This window comes from Dermacentor variabilis, chromosome 4, assembly GCF_050947875.1.
Source record: "Dermacentor variabilis isolate Ectoservices chromosome 4, ASM5094787v1, whole genome shotgun sequence".
In the NCBI taxonomy this organism is placed as follows: Eukaryota; Metazoa; Arthropoda; class Arachnida; order Ixodida; family Ixodidae; genus Dermacentor; species Dermacentor variabilis.
In genome coordinates, this window is record NC_134571.1 from 186,005,458 (window position 1) to 186,021,618 (window position 16,161).

The 16,161-nt window shown below is 46.3% G+C and overlaps 1 long non-coding RNA gene across 2 annotated transcripts; it reads left to right on the top strand.

Moving 5' to 3' along the window:
• Nucleotides 1–1,510: 1,510 nt before the first annotated feature.
• Nucleotides 1,511–14,996, top strand: LOC142580005 (uncharacterized). Of its 2 annotated transcripts, none has more exons than XR_012827522.1 (5): nucleotides 1,511–1,559; nucleotides 1,636–1,694; nucleotides 2,648–2,717; nucleotides 3,663–3,878; nucleotides 13,565–14,996. It is a non-coding gene; the product is annotated as an uncharacterized LOC142580005 (long non-coding RNA). The 2 variants fall into 2 exon arrangements; XR_012827521.1 differs by having other exon boundaries at nucleotides 3,810–3,878.
• Nucleotides 14,997–16,161: the final 1,165 nt, after the last annotated feature.

Here is a 16,161-nt window from a genome sequence, read left to right on the forward strand (position 1 = left end):
GAGGGAAGTGGTTGGCGCTCATGGAGGAAGGACACTGAGGGGAGGCCCTACCGCGCATTTACATTCGCTCGCCTGTGCAGCCGGTCGACTGCAGCGCCGCCCCCGCGGCACCAACGGGAACTATATATCTAGGTAACTTTTCGCCCTAGGGGAGCGTAGGTCCCTAGGTGTCGTGTAAAAAACGCACCTAGCTCCTGAAACGCCCTAGTCCCCATGCGCTCGCTCGCGCGGGGCCCATAGAAATATACCATAGCGCAGATAGTATGTGGTAGTATCAGCATGTATCAGTGGTAGTATTGTTTGTGCCAACTCGCCGGAGTAGCAGAGTAGGCGGTTCATTGTGCGTGCACGCAAGCAGCACGACCACGAACGAAGCGATATAAGGTGGAACGGCGCGTTTTACGGCAATTGAAGTTGTGTGTGTGTGACGCGCTTGGTGTGTGCAAAGAGCAATTTAGTTGCGCGTGTGACGAATGTGTATGCGCAAATAGCACGACCACGAACGAAGATGGAACATCGCGTTTTGGCGTGCGCAAACAGCAATCGAGTTGAGTGTGTGACGCGTTCGTTCGCGCAAACAGCACGACCACGAACGAAGCGATGCAACGTGGAACAGCGCGTTTTGCGCAATCTAGTTGTGTGTGTGTGTGTGCGTGGCGCGTTTGTGGTGTGCAAAGACCACGACGACGATCGTCTTCTAACTGCGCCAGAGCAAACCGATTGTTGGATTCTACATAGGTATTGAACGGGCGTTAAACCTAGAGAAACACGGGATTGCGACTCGACTAGCCGCGATGTATAGCACTGTACATGTACGTACGTAAGTTTACAGCACAGACTTAATTCGGAGTGAAGGGACACGCCACGAGTGATTTGTATGTGGAGGTTAACTCATACGTGCATTAATTAGCGGCGGTATAGGAAAAAAAAAGGGGGGGGGGCGGGAGCGAGGGAGGCGGGATTGCTGAGACAGGTGCTCGAAAGCGTTTCCACGCATGTTTTGTCGGTGTACTCAATGAACTAAATGCCGCTTTAAAGAAATTGTGACGAAATGTTGGCATGTGCGTAGTGGCACAGTTTAAAATGTGTCGGAGAGTAAATCCGAAAAGAACCGAAGCATACCATGTGTAAAAAATGTGTGAAAACTACAGCTGCAAGCTTATATTATGCAGCATTGACCGATGTCGAGATATTGTTCTCATGAACGTAGCATCCATCGCCTTTGCACGCATGTGCTGGCTTCGGCGCACTATCATCAAGGCATTGATCAAGGTTAATAAAACTGTACCCGCAAAGAGTGCGTCGCCCTGGTTTCGGTTTCGGTTCTCAACAGTTTGTAAATTGTGCTTTTTGTTGGCGATTCTCTAGACAAGGAATGAAAACGAAAACTGGCAATTAAAATAAGCAACACGTAGAATATTTCAAACGAAAAACTGTTTCAAAATTTCTTTATGTAACTCTAATTCTAAGGCTCTAAGCGCCACCTATTTCCGGTTGTCAAAATGTGCCATGGCGGCTTCCTGTCAATTGGATGTGAGCGTAGCATGGGAGCTTCAATGGTACATCTCAGCTTTTTTGGTTATCCCCAGCTGTTCCTTATATTTCCTCGTAATATCTCTTTCTTGTACCCAATAGAATACCGAATATGAATCGTATAGAAGCTCAGAGGCTGCACCTGTCATTCACATAGACAGGTAAGGTAGCTGTTCGCGACCACTTTCAACTCATCTGGGACGTACATAATTTTTTTGTTATTTATGCATGCTTAGGCATCATTTTTCACGCCGCCTGAAGTTCTCGCTAAAAGTACGCTTTAAATGCACTGCACGCCTTAAATTGACACCCATCTGTAACGTGTTTGAGCCGTTATTTATAGCCCATATTTTGCGGACTACGATTTTAACCTCATGCGCACTACCGCCCGTTTGTTCTGTTGCGCTCGCGATATCAATGTTTTTAGATCCAGAAGGCTGCTTCCGCATGAAAAAAGAGACTCGCCGTGTTAGATTGTACACATGGAAAGCGAACGCTGTGACACATTCTTTAAATTGGCCGACTTTGCAAGCGGTGGCATCATTGCCGTCGTCGAAGTGTATATACAGGCACACTATAATAGAGACATACGTATTTACAGTGCCAAATGAACAATTTGGTGTTTCGTCCCTTGGCGCTCTCCTGCTCGGCCTGACAGGCAGGTGTCACGCAGTGCGTTGCACTGAAAGCGCATGAGCATACCGCGAAATCTACGCGAGCGTTTTTATAGACAAATGCTCGAAGATTTCTATCACCAGCTGCCACTTGAAAGTGCGTTTAGCTAGCAGGCCAGCAGTGTAGTGTCTGCGCTTTAAAGCATACACTTGATCATACGAAGATAATGAGACAAAGTGTAAACACATGAATGACAGATTCACTATTTCTTGACACTCTTAAATCCTCAAACCTGCCAATTGTTCGTTAGTGCGTGAAAAAGTGGAATTTTGTGATGTTTAAAAGCAGACATTGGTTCATCCAAACGTGGCTTTGCCTAGGCCGTCGCATTGTATGAATGAATTATCAAATGCATGGGCATTGGAGCAATGAGGTGATGTAGCTGAAAAATGCACCTTTGTTCTCTTTTTCACTTTGCCTCATGGTATTCTGTCTCAAGTTTAGCCATTGTCAAAGCAGCAATTTCGACTGGCACAGCAACACTCATCTGAATGGCATCTGTCAATGTCGTAAGTTGTCATTGCTCCTTTCAGCACATATGTTACATGGTCTTTGACATCTTCAGTACGACCTAAATGTGTTTCACAGCTGTGATTGCCGCAGTGCATATAGAAGCAACGAAGTGATCCCAAATACTTTTGCAGAATAACTGAAATGTGGGCAAGTTCATTCGGATTCATGATTATGGCAGATTTGAACCCAACACTGTGTAACACTACTACACAGACTGGCGTTTCGGGTAGTTGAGACAAGAGTCTTATTAAAACCTCGTTGAGATTTGACAAACTGTTAGCTAGGTGGGATAAAGTAATTGTGATTCAGAATGGTAGCCTCAACATTGAGCACAAGGCAAGAGGTGAGTTTATTATTGTGATCATTTTCTACAAGCATGCACATTAGCGTTACAGTAGTACAAGCATCTTTGTAGCACATCCTTCCCTGTATAAAAAGGGTCATGTTGCTTACTGCTTAGCTGGTGTTATGCATTGTCCACTTCTATGGTGTTGATGCCCAGGATCTCTACAAAACGGAACCTCTTCGGTACAGTCGTATGGCTGCTTGTGTTCGTCTCCCCTAGCCAGAGGCATGAAGGGGGGTTCACGGTCGCTGACCAAGTCTGATGTATAACCCGACGTTTTGGAACTACACACGGGTTCCTTGTTCACTGAGTAGGACAGGAAATCGTCGTCACTTATGTAGCCAGCATGTGACGTAATGAACATGTGTAAATGGCAGGCATAGTCCCTGGTGTCCGGTTCATCGTAGCTGGCCTCAATTGAACGATTAGCAATTCTAGCAGCCGCCAGGATGACATGTTCTTTTCTTTGGCAACAACAGTGGCATTGTCCCAGTCAATCTTGTGACTATGTTCCTGCGCATGCTCGGCAAATAATAGTCGTGTGACTATTATTTCTTAGATCACGTTTTTTTTTTTCGTTTCCATGCCTGACCAGCCGAACTTTCATCGAACCCTTGATTATGCAGCCAGAGGCAGTGGCACTCGTTGTGTCCTGTTTGAGATGAATGGTCTTTTTGTCCGTGTCTATCCACTATCACCTGGGCTTATCTCCTGGCTGCTGAAGTGTGCCTGCATTTTCCAGGTCAACTACTCGGACATTAATGTCTGGATACAAATTGGGTAGATCTTGTATGCCATGCCCAACATCAGAGTAAGTTTTCTGTTTCTGCTTGCACTTTTGCTCATGCACTTTCATTTTCCTCGGGTCCGGGAGTTGTGGAAAGAAGCTGTTTGCAGTAGCTGGAAGTGTAGTCCTAAGCCTTTGGCTCGTAAGCATTTGCACTAGCGAGGAGCTATTTTTCAGAAGGCTCAGTCTATAATCGTGTGTCTTGTAGGCATCACCTGACGTCTCAAGGGAGTTCTTGGATAAGTTTATGGTGGCTTCTGTGAGATCATTGCGCTGTTGGTAGCGTCGACTGCACGCCATTTGTTGGAATTCTTATGAATTCTGCAAACAGCGAGCTGCGCCCTTTTGGAAGCTACAGTTTGTTGCGGTTCACGACCACTACACTATTGCATGCCTTGTGAAAACAAAGAGGCATTGAGTCGCAACCACAGGTCCTGTCAAACTAGCCAGTACTAGCTCAGGATACCCTTACTAATATTTTGTGACGATGAGCCACCACACCCCTCCAATAGAAAATATGTCCATAGTGAACTTCTGTAACAGCTTTTCTCGGAATCCCAATTGCAGGAGTGTCACCCTTCTCTTAGCCCTGTGGTGCTAGCATGTACGACATGACTTGAAGACATTTGCTGTTTGTATGTATTTATGATGCAGCACTTTGTCATCTTGATAGGCATTTTTTGATTTCAAAGTGGCCTTCAAGTGAGAAGTGCTGGGTGGGTAAGCTCCTGTAGCTTCTTGGGCGCGATGGTTTTATTGCCAAAATATCAACATGTCTTGGACTACATTGTCCTTGTAAAGCTAGAATTCTTTCAGAGTTTGCAACACCTTGTCCCGCTCTTTCGAGTGAAAATGCAAAGTTGGCAGCAGCATTAATCTAGCACTTGTTCTTTCTTCAATTGTTGTAAAGAAGGTGGGGAGAGGCAGCATGCATAGCCTTCAATCTTGGTAGGCCCTTGTGGTGCCTGTTATTCTCCTTCACATGAGAACTTCACAGTGTATCAGCTGCGGGAAAGTCTTTGCCTAAGATGTACATTATGCCTCATAATGCATCAATCATGTGCTCATTTTATAGATTGGGAAACAGATTGTTGCCCCTTTTATAGAATTTATCTCGAGCTTGCAAGAAAGAAAGCACTTCTTTCTATATCTGGGCATAGCCAGGCATTCTGTCTCTGCAAAATATCTTGAGGCGTATCTAGTAACATGTTGCCCATCGTCTTGCTTTTGGCTGAGCACTGCAACTAGACCACAGCACAAAGCATCAGCTGTGATTAGCAGCTGGTCTCTCATTTTGAGGAGCACCAGCCAAGCACTGGATCTGAAGAAAGTATTTCTTTCCATTTTGAGAATTCTGGAATCTGTGTGGGTTCCAGACAAACCATGCTTTGAAAACAGCATGCTGGACAATGGGTGTAGTGTTTGCATGTTAGGAGCGAATAAACCTAGATAGGTGGTCATGCCCATTAGCAGCAGTATTTCTGGAGGATGGTCTTGGCATGTCTGTGACAGCTTTGAGCTTGTTTTCGTTCATGTGCCCCAAGTAGGATGTTATTGTGATGCCAAACTTACATTTCTCTTTGTGGATGGCAGCTCTTGCACAGTGGGTGCCCTCAAATGTACTGCAGAGTTCGTTGTGTTCATGTTTAGTTGAGCACCAACTGATAACCTCTACCATATGACAAGCAACACATATAAGTTCTGGATGAATATCATTCATATACCATTGTGTTTGATCTGGGGCACACCAGATACCAAATTGCATGAGCAGTTAAAGCGAAACCAACGGAACGGTGCTGTAAAGGTGGTCAAGAACTGTGTGTAATTTTGAGGGATTTGCCAAAACCCTGAATTTGGGCATCAATTTTTCATACACCAAGCTGTGACTTGCAGTATCTGAAGGGTATGGTCTACTGCAGGAATTGGCTCATAGGGCTTGCTTGTTCAGTTTTTGTGTAATCCATAAAAGTGTGGAGTGCTCCTGATGGCTTCGTCACCATAAGCATGCACCAAGGAGTTGGCTCTGTCATAGCTGTCGTAAAACCAGTCTTAAACCTGGAGAAGTTTGGCTTTCGTCTTCTATAAAAGCAGCCATACAAAACAGTGAAATATTAGTGCGCAGGACACAGGCTCCAGTTTCAACATTGTCATGCAAGCTGGGCAAAGTATTTGAGGATGCGGCTTTGAATCTCCACAACCATTAACATTCTCAATCTGTCTAAGCACTCGACTTCAGCTTCACAATCACCTCTGTGACCTATTTAGCAAATTTATTTGGAAATAGCAGCATTCTGCCTGATGCACGAGATGGAACTTTATGTTGTGCTAGTCGCCTTACACACTGACCACAGTAACTTGGAGATCACCACCTTCTCGAAATGTCACGAACCACATTGTTTTCAGGGTGAGACAAGCAATCGTGTCTAATTATCATCTGTGACAAAAAATAACTGATGCCTGTGGCAAGGTGCCATTCAAGTGGTTGAGTTCCTCCAGGAGGTAGGGGGTGATACGAGTGAGAACCCTCAAAAGCCAATTATGGCCTTAGCCAAGCAGCCCCAGGTGACATAGTAAAGCTTTTTGGGCACGATGTCATTAGGCACCACCCTATATAATTTATTTGCTTCCACAACATCTGCATGGCTCGCGAGTGTCCGGTGGTAAATTTCTGAAGCCACATCAACCTCGATGTAGTATCCCTAGTTCCAAATACTTCAATCTGCATGCCACTATGTATGGTGGGGGTTACTGGGAAGGAGAATAACGAACAGCTACACATAGATAAAAACTCCCTAAAGGCTGTTATTGTGGAAGGACTGCCCAACATCAACACACGCTATATGATACAAGAATGTTGCTGCTATCAAAGATGAATTCAGTCAGTAATTGAGGATGAAGATAGTTTTACTCAATAGCCTTATAAAAAATGGTAAAAGAAAGCTAATAAATTTGTAACATGTTTTGAATCTTGTCTGAAAAAAAAATCATTAGTATGTCTTCAAATATCTCGCGCAGCCGGTAATCCTGTTCTACTTCTTCATGACCTTCAGGTACGCTAGAGAAGTCTTTCTCATCATTGGGCTAAAAAATGTAGTTGAGCAAAAGGAGTAGACCTAGGTGGCTGACAGGATGGCTCTTCTTTAAGTGCTGTGCGTAGAAGAAAAAAACATGCAAACATCTTCAACACTGTAATGGGCACTAACTGTTAGGGATGAAACATGAAAAACCCTAAGGAAAACATTTAGGTTTGGTGGATATGTAGAAAATACACAGAGACTAAAGACAGTGAAGGACAACGAAAAATGTTTGTGTAAGCTTCTTCACCAATGCGTTTGTTGCCTGTAGACAACACCAGGCAGAACTCGGAAAGCGACCTTCACCCCAAGTCGACGTCAATTCTGCGTGCAATTTGTGCATATTGACACAAAGGTGTGGGGCTCCTGCACTGCAGAACAGCGCGCGCAAAGGTCGGCGTCACGAAAGATAATAAAGTGCGTAAGCTGCACGCTCTTGTTCTGCCCCACCATTAAAGAGAAGCACACATTTTTCAAGACTCTGTCTCCAATCTACGTTACATTTTTCGGCGGAGGTGTGGGGTACGTGCTACCACTCGCAGATCGAACGCCGTCTACAAGCCCAGTACGAAGTCCGGTCAAGCTGACTCCCGTGCAGGTACGGAAAGCTGTCGACTTCAAGGACTGCCACCTGAGCACGAGCCTCTACGCAATCAAGTCAGAAGGATGAATACATTGGTTCCACCTTCTTCATCGACCGCCCCGACCGAGGTCGTCCTCAACCAGCCACGAATCCCCACGTCCTTCCATGGGGACACCTTTGAGGATGTAGAGGACTGGCTCGATCACTTTGAGCGTGTCGCAGAATTCAACGTCTGGACTACAGAGCGCAAACTACGCAACACCTACTTTGCCCTCGAGGACTATGCACGGACCTGGTTTGAGAACCGTGAGGCAGGGCCCTGTCGACATGGGACGAATTCCGACGGCAGTTAATCAGCGCATACGCCAGCTTCGATCGCAAGGAGCGAGCTGAATCTGCAATGTAGGCAAGAGTACAGAGGCCGAACGAAAGCGTCGCAATGTTTCTCAAAGGTATGTGCCGACTTTTCCGACACGCAGATCCGTCCATGCCAGAAGAAAAGAAGCTAAGGAATTTGATACGCACTGTCGAGCAAGAGTTATTCGGTGCCCTAATACGCAACCCACCAAATATTGTTGCAGAGTTTCTCGCGGAAGCCGTATCGATGGAAAAGGCACTGCAGCAGCGAACAAGGCAGAACCGCGACGTGTCGACCCTATCGCGTGATTCTCTCGCTATATCCCTGGACAATATTAATCCCTTGTGGGAGCTCCTTAGGCTTATCGTTCGAGAGGAGCTCCAAAAGCTTCAGGTGGCTCCAACATCGGTACAGCGACCTGCTCTGTCTGAGGTCGTCCGGGAGGAAATCAGGCAGGCAGTCCAAGTCCCAGAGCGAAGCGAGACACCACAGCACAAGGTACGGCAGCCACAACCTCGCATGTCGTATACAGAAGCTGCACGAAGTTCGTTGTCCCAGATTTTTCGCGATGTGAGCGACGTCCTGGACCTTCTTGGTGTGCGCACCGTTGAACAAGACACTCGCCTCGTTGCACGCCATTCATGGCTGAAACACACCCACCCCACAAGAGCGACGTATGGCGCTCCGCAAATCGGAGGCCCTTGTGTTTTCATTGCGGTGAAGCCGATCACCTCTACAGGGCGTGTCCCTACCAATGAGCTGGGCTCCGTGAATTTTCACTGAATGCGCCGTGCCCATGCAATGGTGAATGCGCCCTGGAGATTGACGCATACCTCGTTTGCTTTGCCCCACGATTCCGTGAACCCCGGTCACCGTCACCCGCCCGAAACAGGTCTTCCAGCCCCCTAGTCAAGCTGAGAGCAACGAGATGTCGCTCACTCAGCCCAGCCTCCCGGGAAAACCGAGTCCAACGACCTGCGGAGGAAGAGGTCGCTGATGTTGCGAACGCTGAAGATCCTCCACTGCAAGGACCGCGATATGACGTAATTGAGATGCAAAGAAAGCAGTGTAGTTCCGTACCAGTTACCACAGATGACCACGAGGTCATGGCGTTAATCGAAACGGGTGCGGACACGTCTGTTATGAGCCAGAATATCGCGCGTATACTGAACAAAGTTTCGACGCAATGGACCGAAACTCAGATTCGTACTGCAGGAGGTCATCTCATAACTCCAATGGGCCGGTGCACGGCACGAGTCAACATTCGGGGCTTCACGTACATCGGCGACTTCGTCAATCTTCCTGAATGTTCAAAGGACCTTATACTCGGCATGAATTTCCTTCAGGCGAACGGTCCATCATCGACCTGCAAGAGTCTAGAGTCAGCTTCACTACTACGCAAGCCATAGCGAACAGTAATGACAACGACCGTGACATCGCGCTTCGCGTAACTGACGATCACATCACGTTGCGACCCAAGAGCAGCATCGACCATCAACCCTTGTCCAATGCGACATGGAGGACGCCGCCGAAGGAATTTCTGAGGCAAACATGCCCCTGCTTCTTGAGCGCCACATTTGTATAGCCAGAGGGCTTCTTCGGGTGCAAAACAAATGTTCAGTCGTTTTGCTAACGAAATTTAGCAACGATTATCGGCATGTACCGCGAGGAACAACATGGCCGAACTGAGCTCATTTCTTCACGAAATCACTAACGTTACTGACATTGCCACATTGGAAACCGCATCGTCTCAGCAGTCTGGGTTCCCTAGCCTAAAAGAACGGATTCACGTTAACGCCGCTCTGCCAGACCATCAGAAAGACCGTCTACTGAGTCTCGCGAATGAATTTGTGGACTGTTTTTCAACGTCATCCAAAGTGCGGCGCAAGTGTATCACAAAACACCGCATTATTACGGACGAGTCTGCATGTCCTGTCCGTCAGCATCCTTACAGAGATGCTCCAAGACGACGTGATCCAGCCATCCACCAGCCCGTGGGCCTCCCCTGAAGTGTTAGAAAGAAAGACAACACACTATGCTTCTGTGAAGATTACAGAAAGTTGAACCGTGTCACCAAGCGTGATGTTTATTCATTGCCACGCATCGACGACGCATCGGATCGTCTACAACATGCCAAGTTTCTTTCTTTGTTGGATCTTAAATCAGGATATTGGCTAATCGAAGTTGATGAACAGGATCGTGACAAAACAGCATTTGTGACACCTGATAGGCTGTATGAGTTCAAAATTCTCCCCTTCGGTCTCTGTTCCGCACCTGCCACCTTTCAGCGGACGATGGATACCGTGCTTGCTGAACTCAAATGGCAAACCTGCGTCGTATACTTAAACAATCTCGTTGTGTTCTCGAGCACGTTTGACGAACATCTCGCATGACTCGAGGGTGTCCTGCGATCCATACTGCCAGCCTCACCATCAAGCCTGAAAAACGCTACTTCGGGTTCCAAGAGCTCAAATTTTTTGGCCATGTCGTTGGTCCTCAAGGCATATGACCAGACCCCGACAAGTTAGCTGCCGTCGCTGAGTTTTCACCACTCACAGACAAGAAGGCTGTCCAACGATTCCTTAGTTTGTGCGCATATTATGGGCGCTTCGTCAAGGGCTTCTCGAGAATTGCTGAGCCTCTAACAGGGCTTACATGCGATGATGCGCCTTTCATTTGGGCGGACGAGCAGCAGCAATCGTTCAATGAAATGCGCAAGCGTTTGCAAGAGGCCCCGATACTTGCTCATTTCAACGAAGACGCTGACACTGAAATCCATACTGATGCCAGCAATGAGAGTCTCGGTGCTTGTGCAGTGGCAAGCTGGTGCGGAACGACCCGTTGCTTATGCAAGCCGCAGTCTCACCAAGTCTGAGAAAAACTACTCAACCACTGAAAAAGAATGCTTAACGGTTGTGTGGGCAATTGGTAAATTCCGACCCTACTTGTACGGTAGACCCTTTAACGCTGTGAGCGATCAACCACGCCCTGTGCTGGCTTGCCAACCTCAAGGATCCTTCAGGCAAACTAGCCCTTTGGAGCCCTCACTTACAAGAGTATGATATTACAGTTGTCTACCGATCTGGCAGGAAGCACAGTGACGCCGACTGTTTGTCACGTGCACCACTCCCTACGACTTCATTGGACCCTGACCATGACTTGCCATTTGTCGCCGTTATCGACGCCATAAAGATGGTTGAGCACCAGCACGCTGACGCTGGGCTGCTGCCGTGGATCAAACACCTCCAAGGAGTTGAAGGTGTTTTACCCTGCTTGCTCATGTGCGGCTTATCATCATACTACTTGCACAACAACGTCCTTTACAGGAAAAACTGCGGAAGCGGCCCCAATACGTACCTCCTTGTCGTGCCGTCGGCGCTACGCCACAACATTTTGCGAGCCTGCCATCATGAGCCATGCGCGGGACACCTGGGATTCGCCAAGACTTTAGGCAAGGATACGACAGAAATATTACTGGCCCCGGCCATATTCTTCTGTGCAACGGTACATGAAGACCTGCCATGATTGTCAGTGCCGCAAGAAAGCACCAGTTAAACCGACTGGCTTTTTCTATCCTGTGGACCTTCCTCAAGCACCGTTCCAACAAATAGGAATGGATCTACTTGGGCCATTCCCAGTGACCTCTTCGCGCAACAGATGGATAGTCGTCGCTACCGACTACTTAACCCGGTACGCCGAAACCGAAGCTATTTCGCAAGTAAATTTATATGAAGTGGTCAAGTTCTTTGTACGCCGCATCGTCCTACGACATGGTGCACCGTCTGTTCTCATCACTGACCGCGTTACAGCATTTACAGCGGAACTTATGCAGGATGTTCTCCAGCTGACGCATAGCTCTCACCGCAAGAACACTGCATATCACCCTCAAACCAATGGATTAATGGAACGTCTGAACAGAACACTGGCTGATATGCTCTCCACGTATGTCGACGTAGAGCACAAGACGTGGGACGCGATCTTACCCTATGTGACTTTCGGGTATAACGCTGCTGTACAGGAGACTACATAGCTTACGCTGTTCGAACTTGTGTAGGCGCCACGTCAGGTCAACACTTGACGCCATGCTACCTATGGCTGATAATAGCCCGACCAGCGAACACGTAGAAGAGTTCGTACAAAGAGCCGAAGAGGCACGCCAGCTTGCTCGGCATCGTATCCGGAGCCAACAGCATACCGCCACCCTTCGATACAACCAGGGTCGTTGCGACATCCATTACAATACCGGCGGCTGCGTGTGGGTCTGCACGCCCGTCCGCCACCATGGACTCTCAGAAAAGTTGATCCGCTAGTATTTTGGTCCCTACGAGGTTACACGCCGCCTCAGTGACGTGACCTACGAAGTGGTCCCCTGCAGTTCTGAGCCCAGTTCACTACGTCGTCGTCCTCCCGCTGAAGTTGTTCGTGTAGTGCGCATGAAACCCTACTATACGCATACCTGAATGCTGAGATGCACCTGAGGAGCTCCATTTCTTATGTAGCTGAAAGAGCTTTTTGAACCGAGACGGTCGCTCTTCTCATGGGAGGCAATTGACACAAAGATGTGGGGCTCCCGCACCGCAGGACGGCGCACGCAAAGGTCGGTGCCACTAAAGACGATGAAGTGCGTAAGCTGCACGCTCTTGTTCTGGCCCGCCATTAAAGAGAAGCGTATATCTTGCAAGACTCTTGTCTCCAATCTACGTTACAATGTAATCGTTGTCGGGTGTAAAATTAAGCTTTATATTGCATGTTTTACACATTACTCATCTGATGCCTTAGCAGCGAAGGTTTTTCCTCTGCCTTTCTCGTAAAAAAATTTTGGGAAGTGCCCACGTGCATCTACATTTATTTATTTTTTTTTGTGCATGGCACATGTGCTGTTGGCCTGGAACTGATTCACAATGGTATTAACAGCCATAGCGTTCAGGGCCCCATGTCGCTGAAAATCCAGCAGTGGTGTTGGCGACCTTTTCCATATGAGAAAATTTATCCCGAACCATGCATCCTGATTCGTGCAGGCCCTCCACGTGGCATATAGGCGTTACTGAACTAATTAAAATTCTCAAAGTATAATGTGTCAAAATTTCATAAAGTATGGCTTGCACACAACTTTGAGACATGATAGCGTTGGATTGTAATTTGAATATGCGAGAAAACGTCATTCTGTTGCGCGGAAACTCAAACACAAACCCCTTTTCCAGCTGCCATTTCAGGTATGTCTTAGGAGTGGCATGCCCCAGAAAGCTCGCCTTCGCGCATAGCGTTTGCCACCAGCATTTCAAGGGAAACATTACAGAAGCATAAGCTGCAGTTGCCCGGAAGCGTGAGAAGCAGCCAGGGATCTTTTAATGCTATCGTGTTCCACTCTTAAAGGCGCAGCTTAAGTGTCCTCCAACCTTTTTTTTTTTTTTTTCGCTGTTTGGGGACTGCCTTCTTGAAGGTGTTGCTTCGTTTCCTTTCTGCTGTAGGGTGAATGCAATATCTGCTTTGAACAACAGCAAAGCCATGTTTTGATTGCACTTGATGCTGGCCGCACTAGCGCGGCATCTCTCCTATCCAACAGTTCACTATGATGTTATCACTGAAATAGAATACACAGGACACCTTCGTGTACCACTTCATCTACCTCGAAGTAATATGCCATAGCTCTATGATCATATCCTTAACATCCACTACTTTCTTGGATTCATTTCAGATAGCTGGAATGTACAGACTAAAAAAGCTCGGAAGCGCTTGCACTCTTTGGAGAATTTTGTATGAGCATTTTCAGGCTGTTCTGGTGACAATAAAAAATACTGGCTCTCCTGTAATCGAGAATAGATGTAAGCATGAAATGGCTGCCGACAAAGCAGATTGATTGTAGATGTTACTAGCCACAATCTTAAAATGGGTGTAGCGCACATTCGCAATGGCACACCCCACCCCCCCGCATCACGCAACTGTACACTGGTCCATATGGGAGCAAGTTCCCTGTCAAAGACAGAACCCCATTGCAAGTCTCGTCTCGGTCCACCATATGCGCCGTGGACCTCGCGGACTGCTGGCATTGAAAAGAGCACAAGCAACTGTGTCTCAGTGCCAAAAAATGACAAGTGTACAGTGCCTTGTATCTGCCTCTGAACGTTGCTATTAGAAGTGACAAATAAAACTTCAGCATACTAGAAGTTACAGCTTGAGTGATATTGTGAGCAAATATTTAGAACTCAAAAGCAATATTTTTTTAACATGTTTGGGAAGTAACTAGCATATGTATTGCAGTCTTGACTGTTTGCCCGGATGAGCTGGTTTGAGTGCCAGGATAATGGCTCTGGCTTTTGGTTCATTGAAGGTGGCTGACAACAGGAGCTAAAAGCATTTCATGCTTAAAATGTCTGCAGCAGCGGCACTGTTCGGTTAGTCAAGGACCTCATTTCATGGCCCTCATTCTGACACCTTCGAACACTGTTTCTGCCTTTGTAACGCTTCCTAGAATTTGTCCTTCAAATTCTTATGTGAAAGAACCATGCATCAATTTTGGCATATTTCTCAAACTGTACGAGCAGAATTGCTGCTGATTTCATAAATACAACCTGTAAATCAATACAGCAGAATTGTTAGTTGAAATATGTAATCCAAATCAAGGAGCCATTCTCAAGACGATGTTCCCGCTGGCACTAATGCGTGTCATTCCTGGCGTTGGTGAAATCTTTATTCTACATTATAAAGCATGAAACGTTCGCACATGCTCTTATTTCCTTGTTTTTTGGGCTTTGCTGTTTCAAGGAGGTTTGCCCTTTGAGTGGCAGCAGCCTGATTGACATAACTTCTGACTCACGTATTTAACATTTTTGCACGGATTGGTCAAGGAGTAGCCAGATTTTGAGAAGTACATCTTTAGCAGAGTCTATAGGTGCTGGCTTTTGGTGTGGAGAGACAAGCAGCTTCATAGCTTCCCTCCTGTCTCTTGTCATTGTGTCAGCAAACTGAAACGAAAACTCTCGAAACAGTATATTTGTTAATGAGGAATCTTTGCAAGGCACATTGTGAAGCACATGCCGATGAATTGCTTCAACCTTTTACATTAAACAAATTATGCCATGTGCTGTCAAGAGGCAAATAAAGCTGTTTGCTTTAAAAATTAACAATAATCTTCACAGTTTGTGAAGTGATTGAGATATTGTTACCCAGTACCTTCAACAAAGATGTTATGGGAAACAGTGCAAGGAACTAGCATACTTACACTAATTGCATGTATTTCGCGGAGTTGTGTGGGAGACAAGATAGCCAACCAATTTTCCTTTAATGCATGTGAGCTTTGTCATCTTCATGGTGTAATGTAATCTTTTCAGGTAGCAGATAAAGAATGTGTGGCAACATGAAATGGCCTTTGATGACACAGGCGAGTAGTGGATGCCACACTTCAGTTCTAATTAAAGTTACATCAGCACAGAGCATGTATGCTACGACCAAGTTGGGTCCATACTTTGGATTACCGTGTACAGTGTCACTCTCTTCTGCATTGCAGAAGATGGAAGCCAGTGTTTCTTTGCTGTTGCTATTTCAATTTAGTATATTTTCATGTTTTCATGCTCTGCAATATACAGCCAGAGCTTGCACGGTCTTGAAATGAAGACTACTTTTTGTGTTTTCAAGATAAAATTTTAGCTATAATAAACGGAATTTCCAAAAAACAAATTTTATGTTTGGCCTGCCTTCTTTTGGGTGATCAGACATGGGAGCTATTGAGGCATCATGGCTCATACGTGCTGCCTTTATGCTTGAGAGGTGTGTGCACAATGCTCCTTACATGTTGAAAAAAAAAAATGGAGACCATCCATAATTGGTCTTGGGTTGCTTTCTTAGCCACAAGTGCTATCTGAAAATATAGCTGCTTTTTGTTACTCTTTCTGGCGGTGCGTTTTAGATACATAAAAATTATGATGGACGTGCATGTTCAGTGCGATTGCAGGAACGAAAAACTTTACTGAAAGATCCTTTGCAAGAGATGCAAGTGCTTGCCCATTTCATGAAAAAAAAAAGGCTTTGTTTTCATTGTATACAGTAATCTAATGGTCAGGCAGACTTGATCACAAAAGCAAAGAGAGAAATTCAAAGCCTGCTGACCACATCGTAACTGTCTAGTGCATAGACAACACTTGCACGTTGGCCAACAGCATGGGAAAGGAGAAAGAGATTGCCATGAAGCACATGTGGTGAAAAGGAGAATGAAGCAAAAATTGGTAGCATTCAGAAAAAGCTAGATATTCTTGATGAGAAAACTGAAACATTGGACAAATAAATAATAGCAAACTT